The sequence below is a fragment of the Micromys minutus genome, assembly GCF_963924665.1.
Source record: "Micromys minutus genome assembly, chromosome: 7".
Lineage (NCBI taxonomy): Eukaryota > Metazoa > Chordata > Mammalia > Rodentia > Muridae > Micromys > Micromys minutus.
Genome location: NC_137976.1, coordinates 60,091,466 through 60,113,999, shown reverse-complemented (window position 1 = coordinate 60,113,999; position 22,534 = coordinate 60,091,466). Strand labels below are relative to the sequence as shown.

Genomic DNA, 22,534 nt, shown 5'->3' with positions numbered 1-22,534 from the left:
CAGAGGTGCTGCAGATGACCTGCCTCAGTTTACCCTGCAGACAACCTTCCTAACATGAGTGCATGTCCTGATTGCCCAGCTGGTGCTCCTCTTGGTCTCACCATCTGCTCACTAGAAGCCACTGCTACTAAGGTGTCTTGGATGGTGTCTTAGTTGTTGCTGTGAAGAGACACCATGACTAAGGCAACTCTTAGGAAAGTATTTAATTGTCATCATGGAGGGAAGTGTGGCACCATGCAGGCAGACATTGTGCTAGGAAAGGAGCCAAGAGTTCTACATCTGGATTGGCAGGCAGCAGGAAGAGTGAGCTCCTGAGACCTCAAAGCCCATCCACAGTGACACATTTCCTCTAATAAGATTACACCTACAAGGGCATAACTCCTAAAGAGAGCCTATAAGGGGCCATTTTTATTCAAATCCACAACAGATGGATAAAGTAATCCAGGAACTTGCTGTATTATTAAGGATATGCATGCTTGTTCTCACAGAATCAATACATGGGTCAGTGCCCTCATCTTGGGTTCACCTCTCTGGTTTCTGACATGCTAATTGCTGTGGTATTTCCTAGAAGTTAGTTCACAGACCCGTCTTGGCTTCTATTTTCACAGTGTTGACTCCCTGGGTACCTGATTTCCCACTGTTACAGTGATGAGTCAATTTCATGCTGTGATTTCCAAAATACATAAGATTACCAGGGAGCAATCATAAGAAGGAAGAAAGGGATGTGATGGAACTGGGGTTTAGGAAGATTAACCAGCAATTAACAGGGAGGACCATAGTCATCAGGGTCATCCAGACAACAATGTTCTGTCATAATTCTTACATTCCTCTGAGAGAGGATCTGAGGAACAGGCTGGCTGGGCTGGAGAAAGCCTGGCATTTCAAAGGTGTGTGGTTACCATTTGAATGAAAACACCTAGGACACAAGACCTCTAGGACTGAATGAAGCCAGTGAAATGAAGTTAGAGGTTGGAGCCCTGAGGAACTGGGGTGCTGTTATAGTGCCAAAGGAGGAAATGGGTAAAAGAAGCCGCCAAGAACCCGAGTAGTGGCACATGCCTTTAATCCCAGCACTCAGGATGCAGAGGCAGGAGGATCTCTGTGAGTCCAAGGCCAGCCTGATCTACAGAACAAGACCCAGGACAGCCAGACCCTGTTTCAAACAACCAAACAAATAAGAAGAACTAAGGTCTGGTTTCTGGTTCCTAGTTCAGTGAGTCAGGGGCGGGGTGAGATGCTGGATTTACATTTGGGATATTAACTCCTCAGGTCCATGTGACCAAATGGAAATGCCTGGCAGTCAGCTGAATGTTGGCACTAGGAGGGTCTCCAGGAGTGCATGTGTGTGAGCCTAATTAATTCATATGTAGTAGGGTGTCAGAGTAAAGTTTATTAACTATCCAGAGGAGCCAAAAGAGACTGCAAGAACGGGCGAGCATCATTGGGGCAGATGGAGAAACGCAGCAAAGGGTTGGGTAGCCTCTTCATTATAATCCAGGGAAGTTGAGGAAAGAGGAGCTGCAGGTACACAGGTGAGAAAAACAAAACAAAAACCAACCTAAAACCTCACCACTAGGTAAGTGCTGACTGCCACTAAGTGGGTCTGTAGGAGGCAGGGTTCCAAGAGCTTGAGAGTAGACGAAGCTGCAAGGACAGCTCTTGACATGACTGTCCAGAAGTTTTGTTTCTGGTGACATAGTTTTTATTTGAAACAATTATCTCCTGTAGTTCTGCTGACCACAAACTCCCCGTGTAGCAGAGGATGACCTTAAATTTATCGTCCTGCCTCTGACTCCCAAGTGCTGGGATTACAGGCAGGACTCATCACAGCCCCAGTTCTCAGTGCTAGAGACTGTATGTTAAGCTAAACCATATCTCAACCTCCTGACCATAATGACTGCTGGAACTCAACTGGACAGTCGGGAGAACACGATCCTTATTTTAGATGTCCACTAGGGGGCGCAAGAACTCAGCACTCCGTGGTACTTTAGCAGTCTAAGGCCTGTTGACCTCAGGGTTTTGGCTCTTCTGGCTCTTACCCCAGCTGGGCAGAGGAGGCAGGCATGTGGGAGTCGCTGGCAGAAAACTGATCCTCCTTATGCCCTAGTAAGGTTTTGAAAACTGAATTGCCTGGGGGTGTGTGAACAGGGCCTGCTGAGCAGCTCCCTCAGGAGCCCTGACCTAGTAATAGTTGAAGACGCGGGCTGTTCTTGGTTTTGGGAGTACATGACATGGGTTAGCAGACACTTCCACACCTATGGAACCTTCAGGATTCCACCTTCTTCCAATACCCTTCCCGACTCCACATCCTTTGCTTTTGTCCAATAATCATTCACTCTGATACCAGAGTCTCAGTTCCCAGTGACTTTAGTTAATACTTGTTCCATGCCCGGGTATAAAGATATTTGGTCTCTCTACTTCCCTACCCAGTTTCACTAAGCACCACTCCTTTCTAGTAATGTGCTGGAATCACCTGGGGAGCTTTTAAAACCTGAAGCAAAGGACAGCAAGACAGCTCTGGAAATAAGAGACATAGGTTGCAAAGCTTGGGGAAACCACTAGTCTACATGTTATCCTTTGACCTCCGTGTGTGTAAAATTGCGTGTGTGTGCATGCACACACACACAAGCCATAGATGTTGAGTTCTATTTCAAACATACCAGTTTAATAAAGCTAGTATGGGCTTGTGTATCAGTAAAATTGTGGGGTTTCCCCATAATGTGGGTGGGCTGGAGAAATGGCTCTGCAGATAAGAGTATTTGTTGCTCTCATAGAGGACTCAGGTTCACTTCCCAGCACCAACATGGCAGTCCACAACCATCCATAAATTCAGTCTAAAGGGAGCCAACACCTTTTGATCGCCTCAGACACCAGGCACAAATGTGGTGCATATTCTTACATAGAGAGGCAAAACCCTCGTGCACATAAAAGTAATAAATCTAAATTAAACATAAAAAAGGCATTTTTTTCCATAGCTGAGAGTTTGGCGAAAATGTCAGGCCTTTCAACTGGCTGAATCCAAACCTACCTCTCCACAAGATGTCTATGTGGGCTGGAGAGATGGCTCAGTGGTTAAGAACACCGACTGCTCTTCCAGAGGCCCTGAGTTCAATTCCCAGCAACCACATGGTGGCTCACAACCATCTGTAATGGGATCTGATGCCCTCTTCTGGTGTGTCTGAAGACAACTACAGTGTACTCACCTATAATAAATAAACACTACAGAAAGAAACAGATTTTATGCCAAGATGCAGAATGAATACACATACACAGTCAAAAATGTCATAAAAACAATATGCTTACTACCTCTGATACACTCATTCATTCCACAGACATTCTTGGCATCTGTGCTGTGTTAGGCATTATTCCAACCGTGTGTGCATAGAACAAAAATTCCTGTTGTGGTGGAGTTTATTGTCTTCTGGGGTGTGGAAAGGAAAGCGTCAGGAAGGCAGAAATAAGCCACGAATGTGAAAGGCATGCTGGGAGATTAGTAAATCTTCCTTTATTAAAAAAAACATCTTGAGGAAGGCGTCTTGGGAGCTGGACACCTTCCAGGACCCGGATGTGAATATTTTTTCAAAAGATGCAAGCTCTTGAATGTCTCTGGATCCATTTTTGTACGTTTTGAATTATATATATGTTTTTACTGTTATTTTGGTTTTTCGTGACAGGATTTCTCTGTTTAGCCCTGGCTCTCCTGGAGCTCATTCTGGTCTCAAACTCAGAGATCTGCCTGTCTCTGCCTCTGGAGTGCTGGGATTAAAAACGTACTACCACCACACATATTGTATTTTAAATAAAAAGTAGAAACAAGTTCTGTTTTGGTATTTTATTATCATTTGATTTAAAAAAAGCCCAAACTAATATACACTGGATTTAATTAATCTCTGGGTGGTAGGCCAAAATAGTTGTTGTACAACCTTGCTCTAGTCAAGGAGAGTTGGGGGAGGGTGGGAAGGACAGTGGTGGCAGCCGAGGCAGTGGTGGTGGGTGGCAGTTTGGGGGTTGGAGAGGGACAAAACAGTCAAACCCTGTTGCAATGATTTATAGCATCCTCTAAGTCTTGGCTGAATATCTGTCTGCAGGTGTGAGGCAGGGTGCCCGACACCCCTGCTTTGGCTTCTTGCTCACCCCGCAGGGCAACTGTCTCACGGTGGAGATTCTTCAGGGAGCCACCAACACCACCCTCGAGCAGGTTGGCATGCTCTGTTTCCAACGAGACCTGACAGGCCCTTCTCCCCGCAGAGTCACATTGATGGAGGCAGCTCTCTTAAAGTCCCAGGTCTGGAAAGAGTCTGGCTCAGGCACTGTGTGAGTCACTGAGCCTTCAGCTTCTAATCTTAAGCTCCTTTTCTCTCAAGCTATCAGCTCCTGGTGGCAGAGCAGTCTCTAGCCACTTGAGCTGCCATCCTAGGAGGATGGAGACAGAGACAGCTTTTCAGTGCTGGCCCTGCACTAATGAACGGGGCAGGGTGGAATGCACTTCCGGCTCTCTCCCATCTGAAGCTCCAGATAGCCATGTACTAGGTGAGGGCTACAGATCTTGCTCTTGAGGGCAATTGGATGAGAGACTGGGGGGTGTGGGGGTAATGCTTCTCTTAAGAGAATAACCTATCAAGACCTTCAGAATGGGGTTGGAGAGACGGCTCAGTGGTTAAGAGCACTGGCTACTCTTCCAGAGGTCCTGATTTCAAATCCCAGCGACCACATGGTGGCTCACAACCATCTGTAATGAGATCTGATGCCCTCTTCTGCTGTGTCTGACGACAGATACAGTGTACTCATATACATGAAATAAATAAATCTTTAAAAAAAAAAAAAAAAGACCTTCAGAATGGACTTGCTTTGACCCCTTATTTTATTTGATTTGGAACTTGATTTACTGGTAGGGGGGCATCTTGGCCAAATCCATTGTTTGCATCTACTGGCCACTAAAATCTCGTTAGTCCTGATGTTTTTCTGCAGCCCAGCTCCTGCAACTGGCATTGTTTTATTGCTCGAGTGGCTCAGAGAACATATTACACAGTCAGACACTTGGATATGATTTCTGACTCCATGACTGTCAACTTCGAGATCCTGAAAAAAAGCCGTTTAGTGGCACAAAGCTTCAGCCCTACCACTGAGACTGTTAATATGTATCCACTGCTGTGGGTGATGGGAGCAAGGAGAATGTAGGGCTATGCTCATAGGCTCTGTAAATCTTAGCCACTGTCGTTACTGGGGCAAACAGCACAAGGGGGGTTGGTGCATTGAACTCTTTTTTCCCCCACCAGGGCCCCTCACACACAAGGGGGAAGACCTGAACTGAGATACAGAATACTCACTCCTTGGCTCCCAGGCAAGAGAATGGGCCCCATGAAATGATTCAGCATGTTTCTCTGTTTACCTCAAAGAGCAAGCCACTGTGACCCAAATCCACCCAGATTAAGCTCTGTGTAGCTTATGTGCCTGTCCTATCTACTCATCCCCTTGGCCATAGCCTTTGATCCCAATACTGGACAAAGCCGACCCAAGACAGCTTGCCCACTTCTCAAAAGCCCAACGATACTCAGAAATTAAGAGCTGAAGGGGAGGGAAATCAAGTTTATTAAAATGTTTACCCCAGGGAGATGAGGGGAGCTACTGTTCCCCCAAGATGATTAAGTGCACAAAACACAAAAGCACTCCTAATTAATTATTTGAGACTGGGTTTCCCTGTGTAGCCCTGTCTGTCCTGGAACTCACTTTGTAGACCAGGCTGACCTTGAACCCAGAGAGATCTGCCTGTCTCTGCCTCCTGAGTGCTGAGGTTAAAGATGTGTCCCTCCACCTGACAAAAAAGAGCTTTTATTAGTGAAGAAATATGGAACGGTCCTGGTCTAGTAATGAACAGAAAGAAGTCATCCTCATCTAGGGCCTTTTCTTTCTCTAGCTAAGCTAGAGAATGTGATATTTGACCTTGACTCCCTGGGGTGAGTTCCTGTACCTCTTTAGACACACATGCTACTTTTCTGCAAGTTAATACAGTGTTTCCAATTTTTTTTTTTTTTTTTTGGTTAGGTGAAACACAGGACTAGCATAAGGAGTGGCCTTACACATTCTGATATTACCTAAGGGTCAGCAAATGTGGAGTCTGAAAACCTGAAGTATGCTTCTTTGTCTACATTTTAGTTATTTAGGGTCCGCTTTTCTTGAGGATTTAGAATGGTGTAGAAGTACAGCAAGTCCAAGGTCAACCCACACATGAAGAGACAGCCACTTACCCTGCTGACTGATCCTGCATCCTTATTCTATTATGGCTACTTTATAGATGAAGTGGAGGCAGTCATGGGTCTCTCCTGTGGCTTCTAGGTCTTGCTGTCTAGGCCTGCTCCCATCAGAAGAGGACTGGCTGGAGACAAACTCCCCTGTTCTGGGAGAGTCTCAGTTGGTCCCAGGGAAAGAATGCAGGTCCAGTTTCTTCTGTCGGTGGCTAAATTGAAGCAGAAGCAATTGAGGACAGGTAGAAGTGAGTTTTCACTCTCACTGGGTAAACCCTTTTTGAACTTCAAACATTGGAGAGAAATCAGCAAGGAGTGTCACAGGTTCTAAGCTGGCTTGGGCTGCTAGTGAGACCCTCCCTGACTCATCGTGTTACACTGCCCCTTAACCCCCTCTCCACCGACATCCCTTCCCTTAAATTTAGACTCTTATTTCAGGACTTACAGGACTTCTCACTTGAAGTTATTAATCGACGGAACTTCCTAATTTTGAACTTTACTTTTTTTTTAATGTGTGTGTGTGTGGGGGGGGGGGTTGTGTGGCCAGAATGGGCCAGGGCCCTTTAAGGGGGCGGGGCGACGCCAGTGGGCCCCACCCCCTGGGGCGGCGCAGGCGCGCGCGGGCTCTGAGAACCCGGCTGGAGGGCCGCCGGCTCGCGGGGCCGCAGCACCTGCGGCGCGGCGCCCGGGTGGCCGAGGTCGACTGCGGGGGGCGAGGGCGGAACGCCGGGCCCGCTCGGGGCCGAGGCGGAAGCCGCGGGGCGGGGGCGCGCAGGACAGCACCATCTGGAGGGGCGGGAGCGCGCGGCCTCTGGGGGGCAGGCGCGTGCGCGGCGCGGCGGGCGCAGGGGGTCGCCGGCGGGGGGCGCAGGAGGAGCGTGGCGGGCTGAGCCCCGCGCTGCCGGAGCAGCAGCCGGCGCGCGTCGGGCGGCTCAGCTGGGGCCCGCAGCTTCTTCGCGGGCTGAAGCTCGGCGTGGAGGAGCAGGGCGGGGTGGGTCCGGCCGTGCAGGAGGAGGGCGGCGTGGGGCTGGGGGTGCAGGAGCGGGGCGGCCGGGGTCACGAGCCAAGCCTGGGGGTGTTGTGGGGGCCGCCCGACGCCGCGGACTGGAGGCGCCCGGCGCGTTGGACGGGCTCGGCCGGAGGGCCGGTGGCGCAGGAGGAGGGCCTGGGGCCCCGCAGGCAGCAGCAAGAGAAGGGGGGAGGCGGCCCCGCAGTGCAGGAGCGCGGCGAGGCCCGTGCCGGGGTGCAGGAGCGCGGGGAGGGCAGCCCACGGAGGCTTCTGCGGCAGCCGGAGGAGCGTCCGGAGTTGGACCGCTCCTGCCCGCACACGGAGGAGCTCGAAAGTTCGGAAGAGAGCCGCTGGGAGAGCTGCGGGCACCTGGGCCGGGAGGCGTTGGTCCTAGGAGCATCCCTAGAGAGTGGGGACAGACGCGAGCTGCTGGGGAGGGCCAGGCCTGTAGGGCCCCGGGGACCTGAAGGAGAGGGGCGCCTGGGGGTGCAGGAAGCAAATTGGTTGCCTGGGGTGCAAGAGGGCCAGGTAGTGTGGGCTGTTCAGGAGACGTATTTGAACAGCAAAGGGTCCCCGCGGGGAGAGGGATTCCAAGAGGGACACAGGACCCGCAGGCGCAGACGGCGAAGGAGGTGGTAATCTGTAAGCTGCCTTATTGGCATCAGGGTTGCTCTAGTGCCATGAGTAACGCAGGAAGATGTAGGGGCTTGGGGAGCAGAAGAACGCAGTGAACCCGACCTTTGGAAGCCATTGCCGGAGGGTAGGCACTGGCCTGCAAGATCCTCTCTGCTACCTCAAGTCTGAGCATCCTCGAAGCTGTGTCTACCTGGGGACAGCTGAACGCTCAGGTAGGGAAGGCCAATTTTGTTATCAGCTGGAGTTGATGTGGTTAGAAGCACCGGAGAATGGGTTCCAAACATCCCTTGTCCTCTCAGGTTGACCAACCTGGGGAGCACCCACGCCACCCCCTACCCCACACAACACACACAATTGTATCTAGCAGCTGCTGTAGTGGAGTAGTCACCTCTTTCAAGTCTAGACTGGATGTGAAACCATTCGAGTGGCTGCCTGGTTGGTATAGGCCGAGGGAAGAGAAGGTAGGATAGCCCAAGGGCTATAGTTGCAGGGACTAAGTCATCCCCTCCACCTGTCTGCTGGTGGAGGTAGGTGTGCCCTCGTGCAAGCTGTTGTGCAACCTGCATCGCTGGCCTCGAGTCCTCCAGAAAGGGGAAATGCGTAGTGTTGCATTAGTCGTGCCTTATCTTGTAGTCCTGTTGGTCACGTGGGTGTGGCAGCCAGTAGTGACTTGGGCACGAGCCTGGCCTGCGCCTTGCCACACGGTTTTGTCACGGTTGATTATACTGTGGGCCCAAAGCCAAGGATGGGTAGAAGAGTAGAGAGCAACTGGTGAGGTCTTCGTTTCTGAGTGGAATGGGAAAGGAGGATGTACCAGCGGCTGCTACCCAGGCCTTGACATCACTCTGGAAGCTGGCAAATAGAGGCCTCTGATAATCCTATTGCGACCTCCTCACCGGCAAGGTTTGTTCTTGGTGCCGCCTAGAGGTGGAGCCTACCCATCAATGGCTGGATTTGATTTCTTGTTGACACATGAACCATCCTCTTTCCTGGTCCAGGTGGGCTTGGTTGACAGCGTACAGCCTCTGTCTTTCTTTTCCTAGCCTTGTCAAGAGTTCTTGCACTTCAGCCCACCAGTGGGAAGGATCCAGAGTTACTGTCTAGAGAGCCTTCACCAGGAATATCTCAGTCCTAGCCCACCGTGTGCCTATGAGTCAGACAGACGCCGGTACCCCGGTTCTGAACCGGCCTGGGTGGAGGTAGTGGTGTGGGGGCAGAAGGGGTAGTGGTGGCTAGGACTGCTGGAGGAGCCGGTTTGCCAACTCTGGCAAACCCAACCTGTCTGTCAGCTTCATCCCGTGCCAGTCACATTGTCAGACATTCAGACACCGGAAGTTTAGCTGCTGTGCCCGAGGTACCAAGCTCTCCTGGAATGAATGGCCAGAGTGGTTCTGGCTCACTGGTTTCAGTGGAGAGAATTCTGTGCTCAGCACATATATGAGTATACGCCTCCACACTTACTTTAGGTTGCCTTTCCTGAACTTTTGGATGAACAGGAGAGAGACTGGTCTGTTCTTCAGTACTCCCTGAGCTTTCTGTGTCTAGGATTTTGTGTAAATGGAGTCTGGCTTCTTTGGAGCCGCATCCCTGTTTCACATCACACCCGTGTAGTTGCGTGTCAGTCTCTTACATGTGTGTACCATTGTCTTTATATCCATGTCCCTGGTCATGGGTACACTTCGGATGTGATATTACAAGTATAGCTTTGCTGAATGATTGTGTTTGTCTTCGTGTGGACATAGACTTTTACTGCTCCCGGGTAAATTCTTAGGGCTAGAAAGGACGGATATTATTGTAGGTGAACAAGTTTAACCTTTAAGGAACTTCTAGACTTATCCTATAACCCCTATTTATATTTTCATAAACCAGTTAAAAATAAACATAAGTAAAAATTAAAGACAAATAAGAAAATACAGATAAGTAGCTGGGTTTGGTGGCATGCACATGCAGGCCCAACTCCTTGGGATCTTGGGGCGGGAACCCAGGAGCTAAAACCAGCAGGACCCCAGCTCAGCAACCAAACAGCACCCCCGAAAAACCTCAACCTCCCCAAACCTACCAGACAGGCTGTTTTTCAAAATGGTTGGACAATTTTATACACCCACCATACATTGTTTTGTGGTATCTTTAACTCTAGACATTCTAGGAGGTCTGTAGTGTGTGATTACAGCTTTAATTAACATTCCCTGAGTGGCTAATGTTGGGCGTCTTTTCATGTGCTCATTTGCCCTCTGGGCAATTTTGGTGGGGTATCTATTCACATAGTTTACCCATTGTACATATTTTTCATTGCTTTAAGTGATTTTTAAAATATATTCAGAATATAAATTTTACAAATGGGTGGTTTGCATATGCTTTCTTGTAGTTGGCGGCTTGCGTTTTAACCATTCTTTCTCCCGGTTTCTCCCTTCATTGTACTCTGCTGTTGTTTTGACTTGATTTTGTTTGTGTGTGTGTGTGTGTGTGTGTGTGTGTGTGTGTTGTGCCAGAGAAAAACTTTTGGGAGTTGGTGTTCTTTCATGATGTGGGCCAACTCAAGCCGTCAGGTGTGGTAACAAGTGAACAGTCTTTCTAGACCTTTTTTAAGACAGGCTCTTACGTATCCCAGACCGACTTCAAACTCCCTATGTAGCTGAGGGTGGTCCTGAACCAGTCAGATGCGCATGAGGTCGGAGACAGCTGTCCAGTGTAGGTTCTCTCTGGCCACCTTTGGGACCTAGAAACTGAATTCAGATTGGCTTTCAGTTTTCAGGCCTGCCTGGGTGCTGAAACTGCAGATGGGTCCCACATACAGTGACTTTCCAGTTGGTCCCCGAGACCCGAAACCTCTTGAAACTGACTTGGTTCAGCAGCTTTTAGCTTTTTTTAGAGGATCCACTTTCTCGGTAGCAGTACCAGTGACCTCTGTCTTCTTTTCTGTTCAGGATAGCTATGTCACCTGGTATGAAGGATGGGAACCTCCGAACGGACCCGGAGGAAAACATCGAGTCCACCACCAAGCTTGCTGTATAGGCTGTGGGCTTTTCATGTACAAACGCATCAGTTTGAAAACTCTCCTTTTGAACCTGCTGTTGAGAGTTGTTTGTTCTTTGTTTTTTGAGACAGGGTTTCTCCTTGTAGCCCTGCTGTCCTGGAAGTCTTTGTTTGTTTTTGAGGTTGGGCATCTACAACCAGAACTTGGCGTTGAACTTGCTAAATAGTTTAGGCTGGGTGTGAAGCGTGTATAGCCCTCCTGCCTCAGCCCTGGCTTCCTTAGAACTGGGATTATAGGTATGTGCTACATGCCTAGGTTGCTAAGCTGTTTTGTGGAGTCAGACATAGTGTTGCATATGCTGGTAGCCCAGCCCTGGCTGTGTGTGGAGCAATACCCTACATCCAAAAACAACTTGTGTGTCCTTGTTTCAGACAGCTACGTATGACTGTGGCATTCACAGTGTGGGTCTTTTATTTTCTGTACTTTACTGCCAAGTGATATTAGTGTAGGAACCTTACATGATATGCTTTCATTTAGAAATGAAACAGTTACATCACAAAACCTATATCACACCTATAATGGTTTGTTTAAAAAAGCAACCTAGCTTTTAAGCTACTTTGAATAATAATAAAAAAAATCTAAATAGTTACTCATTCTGGTGAGAGCAAGTGCTTTCCTGGCCTGGTAAGTGCTTAGCACTATTTGGGTGGTCCTTTCCTCTGGTCTTGTCAGTCTCTTCACATGCATGAGAGCCATGCTCAGCAGAGTCTTGAGGGGACCTTGGTATCGATCTCTGGGGCTGCCTCCTTTCTGGTACTCTGAATTGTAAGCACCATACCTTCCCTGGGGTTTCAGCTCCATCTTCTCAACTTCGGGCATTTTTTTTTTCTTTTGTCTTGATAAAGCTAGCTGCCCATTATTTTGTTTCTTTTTGGATTTTATTTGTTTTTAAATGCATTTGCATGAATGTTTTAGCTGCATGGATGTATGTGTACCACATATGTGCCTGGTGCCCGACAGGGGTCAGAAGGAAATGCCTGATCCCTGGAACTGGAATTACAGAGAGTTATGAGCTTCCAAGTGGATGTAGGGACCCTGGCCTAGGTCCTCTGCAAGAGCGGCCTGATATTCACTGTGTAGACCAGGTTAGCCTTGAACTCACAGAGTTCCACCTGACCCAGCTTCCCAAGTGCTGAGATTAAAGTTGTGCAACACCATTCGTAACTTTTAGTTTATTTTTAAAACTCATTTGACACAGCCAGTTATGCAAAGAAAAATGTTCACAACTCCATACAAAGAATCACTCTCTCATATTACTAAACACACAGCAGTGGCTAAAAACCAGAACTAACTGTAGAGCAGGTTCTAGGACTTTATTCCTCTGTCTGTCTGCCGCCCGCCGCCCCGCCCCCCCCCGCCCCCCCCGCCCCCCCCCCCCCCCCCCCCCCGTTTTTGACAGGGTTTCTTTTTGTAACCCTGGCTGTGCTGGAACTTCCTGTGTTGACCGGGCTAGCCTCAAACAGAGATCTGCTTGCCTCTGCTGGGATTAAAGGCATACACCACTGCTGCCAGACTCTTTCTTGTCAGGGGTCTCAGTATGATGCAGTGGTCGGGAGATACAGCTTATCATGGGGCTGGGGAAGGCATGGTGGCAGGCAGGACTGTATGGTGTGGTTCACTCCTCATTTCAGACCAGGAAACAGAACAAACACCTGAGCTGGAGTCTGTCTGGGCTGTAAATCCCTCATTTCCCTAGCTAGCCCCATCTAAAGATCCCACAGTTTACCAAACCAGCATCATTAGCTGGGGACCATAGACCAGAACACATGAGTCTGTGGGGCCATTTCCTGTTCAAACCATACTTCCTCCCCTTGATGGTTTTGCTAGCACACATCCTGTGTAGTTTTCTGAAGAGGGAGCCCTTGATAGTGCCCACACCAGCCTATGCTTACTTGGTTGTTATGTGAATATAGAGATTCATGCCTTGCTAATGGCCTCAGATTATGACTCAGGATTAATTCATTGACTAGGTCAGACAGATACCTCTTGGTAGCACCACAAACAGGTTCTGAGAACACTTCTGTCCATACTGTAAGAGTTGAAGTTTAAAGTCCTTCCAGTCCTTTGCTGCATGAAGAGCTGTTGAAACTATACTGTCCATAGATAATCCATAGCTCCCTAAAAGATGTCTTCTTCTCAGAAAGCCTTGGCTCGATGAAACTTAAAAACCTGCGTTTAAGGAAAAAAAAAAAAAGCAGAAACATGTGTTTTGAAAGGTCAGGATGAGTATGGGAATCTAATAAGTGAAAATTCTCAGAATAAATTTTTCTTGGTATTGCTTTGATTCCTTCTCCACTGATGCTGATGTGACTTAGTGTTTAGAACTGCGTAGTGAGTGGATCTGTAAGCTTATGCTGATTTTCATGATGTGAAGAGTGTGTATTTTTAAAAGCTACCATGTCAACAGTGGATGGAGTATTTGAAAATGGATTGGCTAGGGCAAGACAAATGCTTGGCGCAGTTAAAAGTTTGTCTAGAGCTGTGGTTCTCAGCCTAAGTTCAGATCCATCTAAAGAGGCTTCAAGACTGCTTAGACCAATTTGGTTAGGATCATACGGAATGGAGTCCCAATGTTGACATTTTCAAAATGCCCAGCTGATTTCAATGCACAGCTGGACAAGGAACTAAATTTGTTAAGAGCTAAGAGATCCTGGCTTTCAGATGGTATTTTATGGGCCAGTGACAACAGCATCTCTCAAGAGCTTGTTAGAAATTCAAACTCTTGGACTCAAACTTTATCTTTGAATTCAGAACTGCATTTGTGGCTTGTGTGTGTACATTAGGGATAAAAGACAGCAGCCAGCCGGGCATGGTGGTGCATGCCTTTAATCCCAGCGTTTGGGAGGTAGAGACAGGCAGTCTCCTGAATTCAAGGCCAGCCTGGTCTACAAAGCCAGTTCCAGGACAGCCAGGGCTACACAGAGAAACCTTATCTGGAAAAACAACAACAAAACTGTAGCCCCATACTTAGAAATGTCTGCGGGATGGGAATGTTTGCTTACTGTTTGTCTGCTCTCTCACTCCCCTCCCTCTGTGTGTGTGTGTGTGTGTGTGTGTGTGTGTGTGTGTGTGTGTGTGTGCGCACACAGACACATGCCATAGTCCATGTGTGAAGATTAAGGGACAACCCTAGTCTACTCCATTTTGAGCCAGCGCTACCTTGCCTGGCTTTAAAGTGGGGTTTTGTAGACTCATACTCTTTATACAGATTCAGGTTCTTGCACTTTTGCAGCCGTCTCCCTAGCCTACTGTCTGCTTTCTTTTTTTTTTAAAGATTTATTTATTTTTTATTTTATGTATATGAGTGCTCTGTCTTCAGACACACCAGAAGAGGGAACCAGATCCCCTTACAAGACGGTTGTGAGCCACCATGTGGTTGCTGGGATTTGAACTCAGGGCCTCTAGAACATTCAGTGCTCTTAACCATGGAGCCATCTCTCCAGACCTGTCTGCTTTCTTATATGATTTTATTTTATTTTATTTTAAAGATTTATTTATTTAATGTATATGAGCATCCTGTAGCTGATACACCAGAAGAGGGCATCGGATCCCATTACAGATGGTTGTGAGCCACCATGTGGTTGCTGGGAATTGAACTTAGGATCTCTGGAAGAGCAGTCAGTGCTCTTAACCACTGAGCCATCTCTTCAGCCCTCTTACATGATTTTAAAACACCACATGCACGCATGCTGTGATTGCCCATGTGTAGCCATCAGAGGATAGCTTGTGGAAATTGGTACTGTTCTTTCACTGTTTCCTGGGGGTCAAACTTAGGTGGCAGGCTTGGGGGTAGGCAAGTACCTTAAGGGCTGAACCATCTCTACAGCCCAGTTGTTTTTGATACTTTGTCTCCCTGGTTTAAAAAAATGAAAACAGCCTTTGTTCTTATTTTGTGGATACATTTTATCAGTTTGAGTATATTACTGAGAATTTTCTGTGTGAAATTTTCTTCTCCAGAGCCCGTTTTTTTTTCTCTCCTCAGTTGCTTTTTTGTATGTGTTTTGTTCTCTCCCAAGCTAGAGGCTTTATTTGGTATTTGATGCATTTTTGTTTTCTGCTTCTAATCAAGGAAGAAGTTTGTGAGGCTGTGGTGTTGGGTGGCTTGTTGACCGTTTTATGTGATGACTTGAACAGGCCGTTTATTGGAAGCCTCTAGTTTGAATGTGTTTATATCTTCCTTGACTTGGTTGGAGTCCAGAAGACATCCCTTGTCTTACCAGCTGGGAGCCCTCAGGGTTCTGGAGCAGGTAGAGAAGGGAGCTGTGATGTTGGTATTTACTGTGTGTTCTCCTTGTTTGAGGTGCGGCTCTCCCTGGTTGTCAGTAATGCCTCCTGGAATACTGTGCAGACCTAGTGTTTATGCAGATAGAAGGGCCTCTGCAGGGTAGTGGAGGGCCGGTCACTCGGGGTTTGTGTTGGGAAGGTAGACAAGAGGTATTCTTAGTTCTTAAAGAGTTAACTAGTCACACTCTCGTATTTGAGCATTTTTAGCTTTCTCTTCCAACACTTCACCTCTTTTTGGCACTGCCTCTTACGGCCCGAACTGTAACAGCTGCTCTTCCTCACATCTTGGATTCACTCCTGATGCCTTCTCCTTTCATGCCTTGGGCTGGGCAAGTCCCTTACCTGGAATCTAAAGTTTGCCTGTGATCAAGCAGGCAGGTTACAGAGGGACTTGAAGAACACTGACACTCTGACTGTCCCCAGAGCCTCCTGGGGACTCAAGCCTGTGATCATATCTCAGTTGCTGGTACATCTTTGCTGCTGCTCCTTCCCCCACCCCTCTGCCAGGGCTCAACAATAGGCCACTTCAGCTCAGGGCTCCTGCTGAAGGAGTGGGGGTGGGCAAAGCTAGAGTCAGAAGTAGGCAGGGTGGCCAGCTGGGTAGCTCTACCCTGCCCTGCTCTGGCAGTGGCTGACTGCATTTTCCTCTTACCCCCCTCCCCACCCCTGGAGCCAGTAATGGGTTTTGGTGCTATGAGGGTGCCCTGGGCAGGGCAGTGGGTGAGAGATCTGCACGTTGGTATCCACGTCCTGGTACAAGAGTGTGTGTCACACATGGGTGGAAAACCTGGATAACTATAGGCATTTGTCCTTGTCACACATTGCTGTGGTGTTGATAGGAGAAAGGCAGAGATCCAGGAGCATGATGGGATGCTGTGGACAGCAATGTGCTTCTCTTTAGCTGGTGGAGCACAAAACAACTTCATGGTCCCATCAAGACCATCATGTAGGTGCTTAGTGCAGGCTGGGAAGGAAGGATGATCTCGCTCTCTGAAGTTGAAGGGGTTCACTGTGAGAAGGCTTCTATTCTTACGATGCTTCTATTCCTGCTTCTGTACCCCACTCTCCCCCGGCACCCCAGTTCCCCAGTGTGGCTAGGATGTCTTATAGATACAGACGTCTATCTGGTTGACCCATGTGGCATTCTGAGCCCAATCTGTTTCCATGTAGTCCAGTAGGAAGGCTTTTCTGTGAAGGCTGGATCACACACTCTTCTGCCTCAGTTGTCCTTGGGTAGTTAAAGGGTCTGGAGCAAAAGTAGTTGAAGTGATTAGCAGCCCCTCTTTCCATGAAGGAATTGACTTCTCTGGATTGAAATCAGTGAGGGGCAGTAGGGCCTGGAGGCACACACTTAATCCCAGTAAGTAGACGGTCAAGACAGGTAGAGTTTGCGGTCAGCCAGGGCTACATGGTGGTATGGGGAAGGTGGGGAAGCCAAAGCAGGGAGAGAGTGATCCGACTTGTTCCTGGTGTCCACTGGGCAGCCAAGTGGCAGCAGCTCATGGGGAACGAGGCTACCTTGTCTGTCACAAAGGCTGAAGTCCTTCTTAGCTCTCTTGATGATGCCTCTTTCTGGATTCTGGCTATTCTACAAGATACTAACCACATTAGAAGCCTGTGCTAATGGCTATCACATAATTATGCACTTACCCAAATAACTTTTTAAAAATTTATTTATTTATTTATTTTGTGTATAATACACTATAGCTGTCTTAGGACACACCAGAAGAGGGCATCAGATCCCATTACAGATGGTTGTGAGCCACCATGTGGTTGCTGGGAATTGAACTCAGAACCTCTGGAAGAACAGCCAGTGCTCTTAACTGCTGAGCCATCTGTCCAGCCCAATAATGACTCTTTAAGGCCTGGAATATAATAGTTTTTAATGTGTTATGGGCATTTTTACCTGAATGTGTGTCTATGCAGTGTGCCATACAAGTGCAGTGCCGACAGAGACCAGAAGAGGGAGTCATAACCCTGGAATTTGAGTTATAGTCAATGTTGCAAGCTGCCATGTCGGTTCTTTGGAAGAGCAGACAGTACTTTTAACCACTGAGCCATCTTTCCAACCCAGTGATGGATGATTTTTAAAAATATTTTTGGCTCTTCCACAAGAGTTCTAAGTTTTTCTTTTTTTATTTATGTGCATTCCTTTAACAACCCAGGGGCACTGGTAGAAGCAACCATTTGAGGATAGAAATGGGAACTTAGAGAAATGATAGCATTTGATTGGGGTCTTAAAGATATATAGGAATTCATCCTGAAGGCCAGGAGACAAGTATCACAAAGACCTTTTTAGTGGAGGTAGGAGGAGTGCTGCAGAGGTTAAAGTAGTGATTGGGTGGTGGCCTGAGGGGTGGAGTCATGCTGCTGGAGATGGTGCAGCTTCTGGCTTGGGGTGGTTTATGCTATTTGCCCCTGGGATGCTGGGCAGGTATTAGAGTAGCTACCAATCAGGAAGAGTAGTAGGCGTCCCCAGCAGGAGTTAAGAGAGGGTGGTGCACTAAGTTGGGGCATGCAGATTGGGGTACCAGTGCAGCACCCTGCTGGGACTGCTCTGTAAATTCACCCAGGAGTGGAGAACTCATAGGTGGTGGTAGGAGGTGGTGAGGAAGCAGACCCCAGGCAGTTAATCATTCTTTGAGAATAGAAGGAAGGATGAGGTCTGAAGTCTTTAGAAATAACAGTTGATAGGGAAGGGAGTGCCATTTTCCTTTGGGGTGTGGCCACTGTAGGTGGCCCTCGTGCTCCAGCGGATGGCCTCAGACCCGTACGTGGGCAGCATTGGATTCAGTGGGTTATATAAAAAATAGATGACAGAAATAAGAATGAATGGCGCTCAGGAAAGGATGTCGTAATTATAAGACAGACCAGCTTAAAGCAAGGAGTGCTGCTTACATCCCAGTACTGTGTATGCTTTGAAATAGTCTCTAATTCCCTAAGCATGATTTCATTAATTAGACTTCAGTAAAATGTTTTTTAAAATACAAGAATGATGATGACAAGGTTTCAGGCTAACCTTGGTCTGTGGGCCCAGTATCCCTAGGGAAAACAGCTCAGCCTAGCCCAACCGCAGGACTTCAGCTAGCCAGCTCCTTTCGAGTGAGTGGGCCCCTTGTCCTGAAGAGAGAGAGGGTGTGGGCAGCCATGGTGTGCATCTGAATCACTCCCTTCCCTTCCTTGGCCTCTGGCCAGCTGCCTCCTCAGACCAGTGATGTCATGCCACGCTGACCTGAAGGTGTGGGGTTGTTTGGTACAGTTCCCTCTGGGACGAGGTCCCTGAGGGGAGCCAGCCTGGCCTTGATTCAGAAGCTTGGGCCTGACATACGTAGAAGTGAGTTGAGCAGGCCTGACTTGGTGGGGTTCATATGGGAGGTAAGATAATCCTGTAGTAGTTGCTTGGAGAGGAGCTGTGACCTCCACTTCCTTGCCAAGATGTTATTCCTCCTGTGCTTACCAGAGAAGGGAAGCTTGCTTCTTAGGTTGGCATATATTCCCAAGAATGTGGTGGACTGTTTTGGAGGGAAAATATTTTCTTGGCTGGAAGTTGCTTGTCACCTCTACTTTTCTGTGGGAATTTGTAACTTCGCTGTTGGGGAGGGAAGGCGGGCTGGCGCCTTTTAGTTATGTGGTTTGTAGAGATAAAGGGGAGAGTGACACTCAGTGTGGTTGTTTTATGGACCGGGTCTCCAGGTCTTGGGGATGGTTTGGGTTCTGTAGGTTTCATGGCAGTGTTGTGGTGGAGGTAAGGAAGCAGGGATGGGGATGGTTTTGAACCTTTATTCAGCCTGCCAGGGCAAGACAGAATGCGAAAGTCATACTCAGCCTACTTTCTCATCAACCTGTGGGCTTTGGATCCTTGTAGCTGTTCTTAAGACTAGTTTCTGTCATGGCCATGGTAAGATGCTAAGACCTCCGTATGAAATAGAACCCAGGACCTGGCTTGGCCCCTCTCCCCTGCCATAGCTGCTCCAAGATGGCTGTGTGAAGAGGAAGCCTGCTGGGAACTCATGCCCTCCCAGAATCCCTTTTCTTTTTCTTGGGATAATGGCAGGAGTTTCTAGACATCTCTTTTCTCTGCCCTGTTCCAGGAAGGGGAGGGCTCAGCTCAGCTGAGCTCTAAATACTGGTTGAAAGGAGTCAGAGGATGTCTCAGATGCCATAGGAATGAGAGGGTGAGTGCCTGCCTGCGTGTGTGTGTGTGTGTGTGTGTGTGTGTGTGTGTGTGTGTGTGTGTGTGTGTGTGTGAGAGAGAGAGAGAGAGAGAGAGAGAGAGAGAGAGAGAGAGAGAGAGACCTTAAGGCCCTGAGGGTTGGAGGAAGAGAAAAGCCTCTGCAATGGCTCTTGTTGTCTGGCCATAACCTCACCCTAGGCTCAGAGATGCAACCTTTCCAAGCATGTGTTGAGGTGAAGCAGTCTAGGCTCTAATTCTGAAGTCAGTCTGGCCCCAGTGCACTGGTCTGCCTAGCTCTTTCAGGCCCAGGCCCAGGGCTGTCTTGAGAGGAAGGAGAGGTCCGGGTCTGGATAGATGAGGGCAGTGGGCTCTGCTGGGTCTGTCAGCCTGCCCATGAGGGTGAGGATGGGAGTGTGGCTTCCATGAGGAGTGGGTTAGATAGCTACCAGTTAGAACTTGTAGGTATGGCCAGCAGGTTGGGGCCAAGTGTTCTTGGAGTTGAGTGGGTGGGTGCTGAGGATAAGGAAGGAGACATTTGAGTCCCCAAGATTGCTAGGAGGGGCTCAGTGAAGTAGGAGACAAGCTTCTGTGGCTTCTTAGTTGACCTCATATTGTATTATTAAGCATCAGTGTTTGGATCCCAAAGGTTCTATTTGGTGGCCCTGGAGCTTCAGTCCTGGAGGCAACCTGAGGTTCAGAGAAGCAGTGGTTCTGAAATCAGAGTGGGTGGAGCCTCTGCTCTGGCTCTTAAGGGTCGCTGCTGGCACTGCCTGAAGGACACCTCTATACTGAGGCGAATTGAAGAGGATGGGGGTGGGGAGTGGATGGCGAGTGGGAAGACTGAAAATCTGCTGGTTGCGGACCTGAGCCCTTAGAATTCATGCAGGTGCCAGGATTGGAGCCTTTCCAGACTAGGCGCTTTAGCTGCCCCTCCCCTCCTGAAGGATGCTCGAGGCCCGCCCCCCCCCCCCCCCCCCCCCCCGACGCAGGGCAGTGACGCTGGTGTTGCTGCTGCCGGTGCGGGTGGAGAGGCGGGGGCTACGTGCAGCACTGCTTTCCTCCCTGCCCCAGTGGTGGGACTTCGGGCCAATGGGGGAGAGATCTGCTTACCAGCGCCTGGCTAGGGGAGAGGAGGGACAGCAGGTAATGGGGCTAGCAAAATACGTGGGGCTTAGGCCTTGTCATCTGCTGGTGATCTGTGGACCCAGCTCTGCTCTCTGCAGCAGGAGCTTCTTAAGAATCCAGGGTGCCTGTGCTTTTTTTCCTCCCCATCCCACTCCCAATCCCTGGCTCTCTGGGGCCAGGAAGCTGAGTGCTGTGTGTGTGTGTGTGTGTGTGTGTGTGTGTGTGTGTGTGTCTGTGTCTGTGTCTGTGTCTGTGTCTGTCTGAGTGTCTGAGGTGGTGGTGGTGAATTATTGATGCTGGTTTCTGACTCAGTAAGCATGGGTCCCTAGGGGCTCAAATAAGCCTCCCTTTAGGCTTTGGGGGCAGTACAGGTTAGGAGCGTAGGTCACACAACTATTCAGGTTCACTCTTTCGTGGGGAGTCTCATTAATTGGTCTGTTGAGTATGTGTATTAGTCTAAATATCCCTGTGTGCTTTTGAAAAGGGCATGGTCTTCACAGGGCTGCTTCCTTTCCCTTGGAGGTCGAGCACTTTCTTTCCTAGCCTGGAGAGGGCAGTAGCTGGCAGGAGAAGGAGGAATGTGCCTGGGAGTTCAGAGGCAGAAAGGTCAAGGCTGTTTTCCCCTCGGGAGAAAGGTCCAGGAACTGACCTGGCTTCCAGCCCCGCAGCTTATATTGCCTGGTTTGGGGTAAGCTGCCAGGCTGTCTTATTTAGACGTCTGAGGGATCAAACATGGGGTTCTGGTGGATTTGAAGCATGCCTTTTTGGGGTGCCTAGAGTTTGTAAATTGGCCATCCTAATCAGCCTTAGCTTGTAGAAGAGGTAATAAACCTTATTAATTTACCGATAACACCAGGCTCCTAGATCTGAAGAGTAGGCTGTAGCCTTCTCCAGTTTGAGGGTGTGGATGGCTAACCTGGGGAGAAAGGCAGTGTCCATGAATCCTGAGTCTGACCTTAGCTTTGACCTCAGTCCTCACACTGATTATTAGCTGAGATGAGAGAAGCTGTACATTACAATCCACAATCTTTGAATGATGTCACGGGGAAGGGCTATTGCTGGGAGCCTCCTCCCCCAGTCAGAATAGGAAATGGTTGTCCTTCCAAGTAGGGAGTTCAAACTCTGGAAGAGATCCTGGAAAGAGAGTCTGGGATGCCGACTCCCCAAAACTCTCAATATCAGCTGCCTCCCTCATGAGCCAGCTGTGGCTCCCTGAGCTGGCAGCCAGCTGGATAGAGACAGACAAGAGAGCAGTATACAAGAAACGGGCTTCTTAGGCATGGCTGGGGGTGGGGAGCTGGGAGCAGAAGAAGACTTCAGCTGTCAGGTGTATCTGCAAGCCCTAACAAGGGGGTGTGGAGCAGCTGGCCCTTTTGAGGGGTAGAGGGACCATTTGTCAGCTGTAAGAATATGGGGGCACATAGAAGCTTGATGGATTGTCTCCAGATCCCTTAAGCTGAGGCTGTTATATGTGTTGGGGGCCGTACAAGGTCCGTGTCCAACAGCCTGGTTTCCTATAGCTTTGAGGTAGGAGCATCTCAGTAGAGGGCCTAGAACATGCTTGTTTATTTAGAGGGATTGTTGGATCTTTGCCAGCTATTCTGGGGAGTAAGCACCCTGGTTGTTGTGGGCAGCACACAAGGCAATCCCAGGGGAGGAGTGGAGATTCTCACCCACCCCCCAGCTCTTGGCTGGACTGTCCCACTCTGGCAGGCTGCCTGCCTCCTATTTCCGTCGGGCACCAGGGTAACGGGGCCACATTAAGTGTCTGAGCCAGGAGACACCCAGCCAAGGTTGGGACGGGTGTGGGGGAGGGTCTCTGAGGGATCTGTCTACAGAATCCCAGAAAGACTCCCATAGACCCAGAAAAGCCCTTGGGGGGCTTGTAGTCCTTTTTTATATGTGCTGTTTGATTCACAGCCCCCCCATCCCAGGGGTTCTCTGTACCCATGAGGGTTGCAGTGGAAGCTAGAGACAGGGAGCCTTGTGTAGGGGAGTCAGTCGGGCCTGTGCTGGGAAGAAGAGTGCCC

General features: G+C 49.0%; 1 protein-coding gene across 1 annotated transcript in view; it reads left to right on the top strand.

Annotated features, from left to right (window-relative positions):
* Positions 1–7,317: 7,317 nt before the first annotated feature.
* TNK2 (tyrosine kinase non receptor 2) overlaps positions 7,318–22,534 on the top strand; it is a 37,178-nt gene continuing 21,961 nt past the window's right edge. Inside the window, exon 1 of the mRNA XM_080919071.1 lies at positions 7,318–8,099. The gene's annotated coding sequence lies outside the window, so the exon portion shown is untranslated. The remainder of the gene's footprint in view (positions 8,100–22,534) is intronic.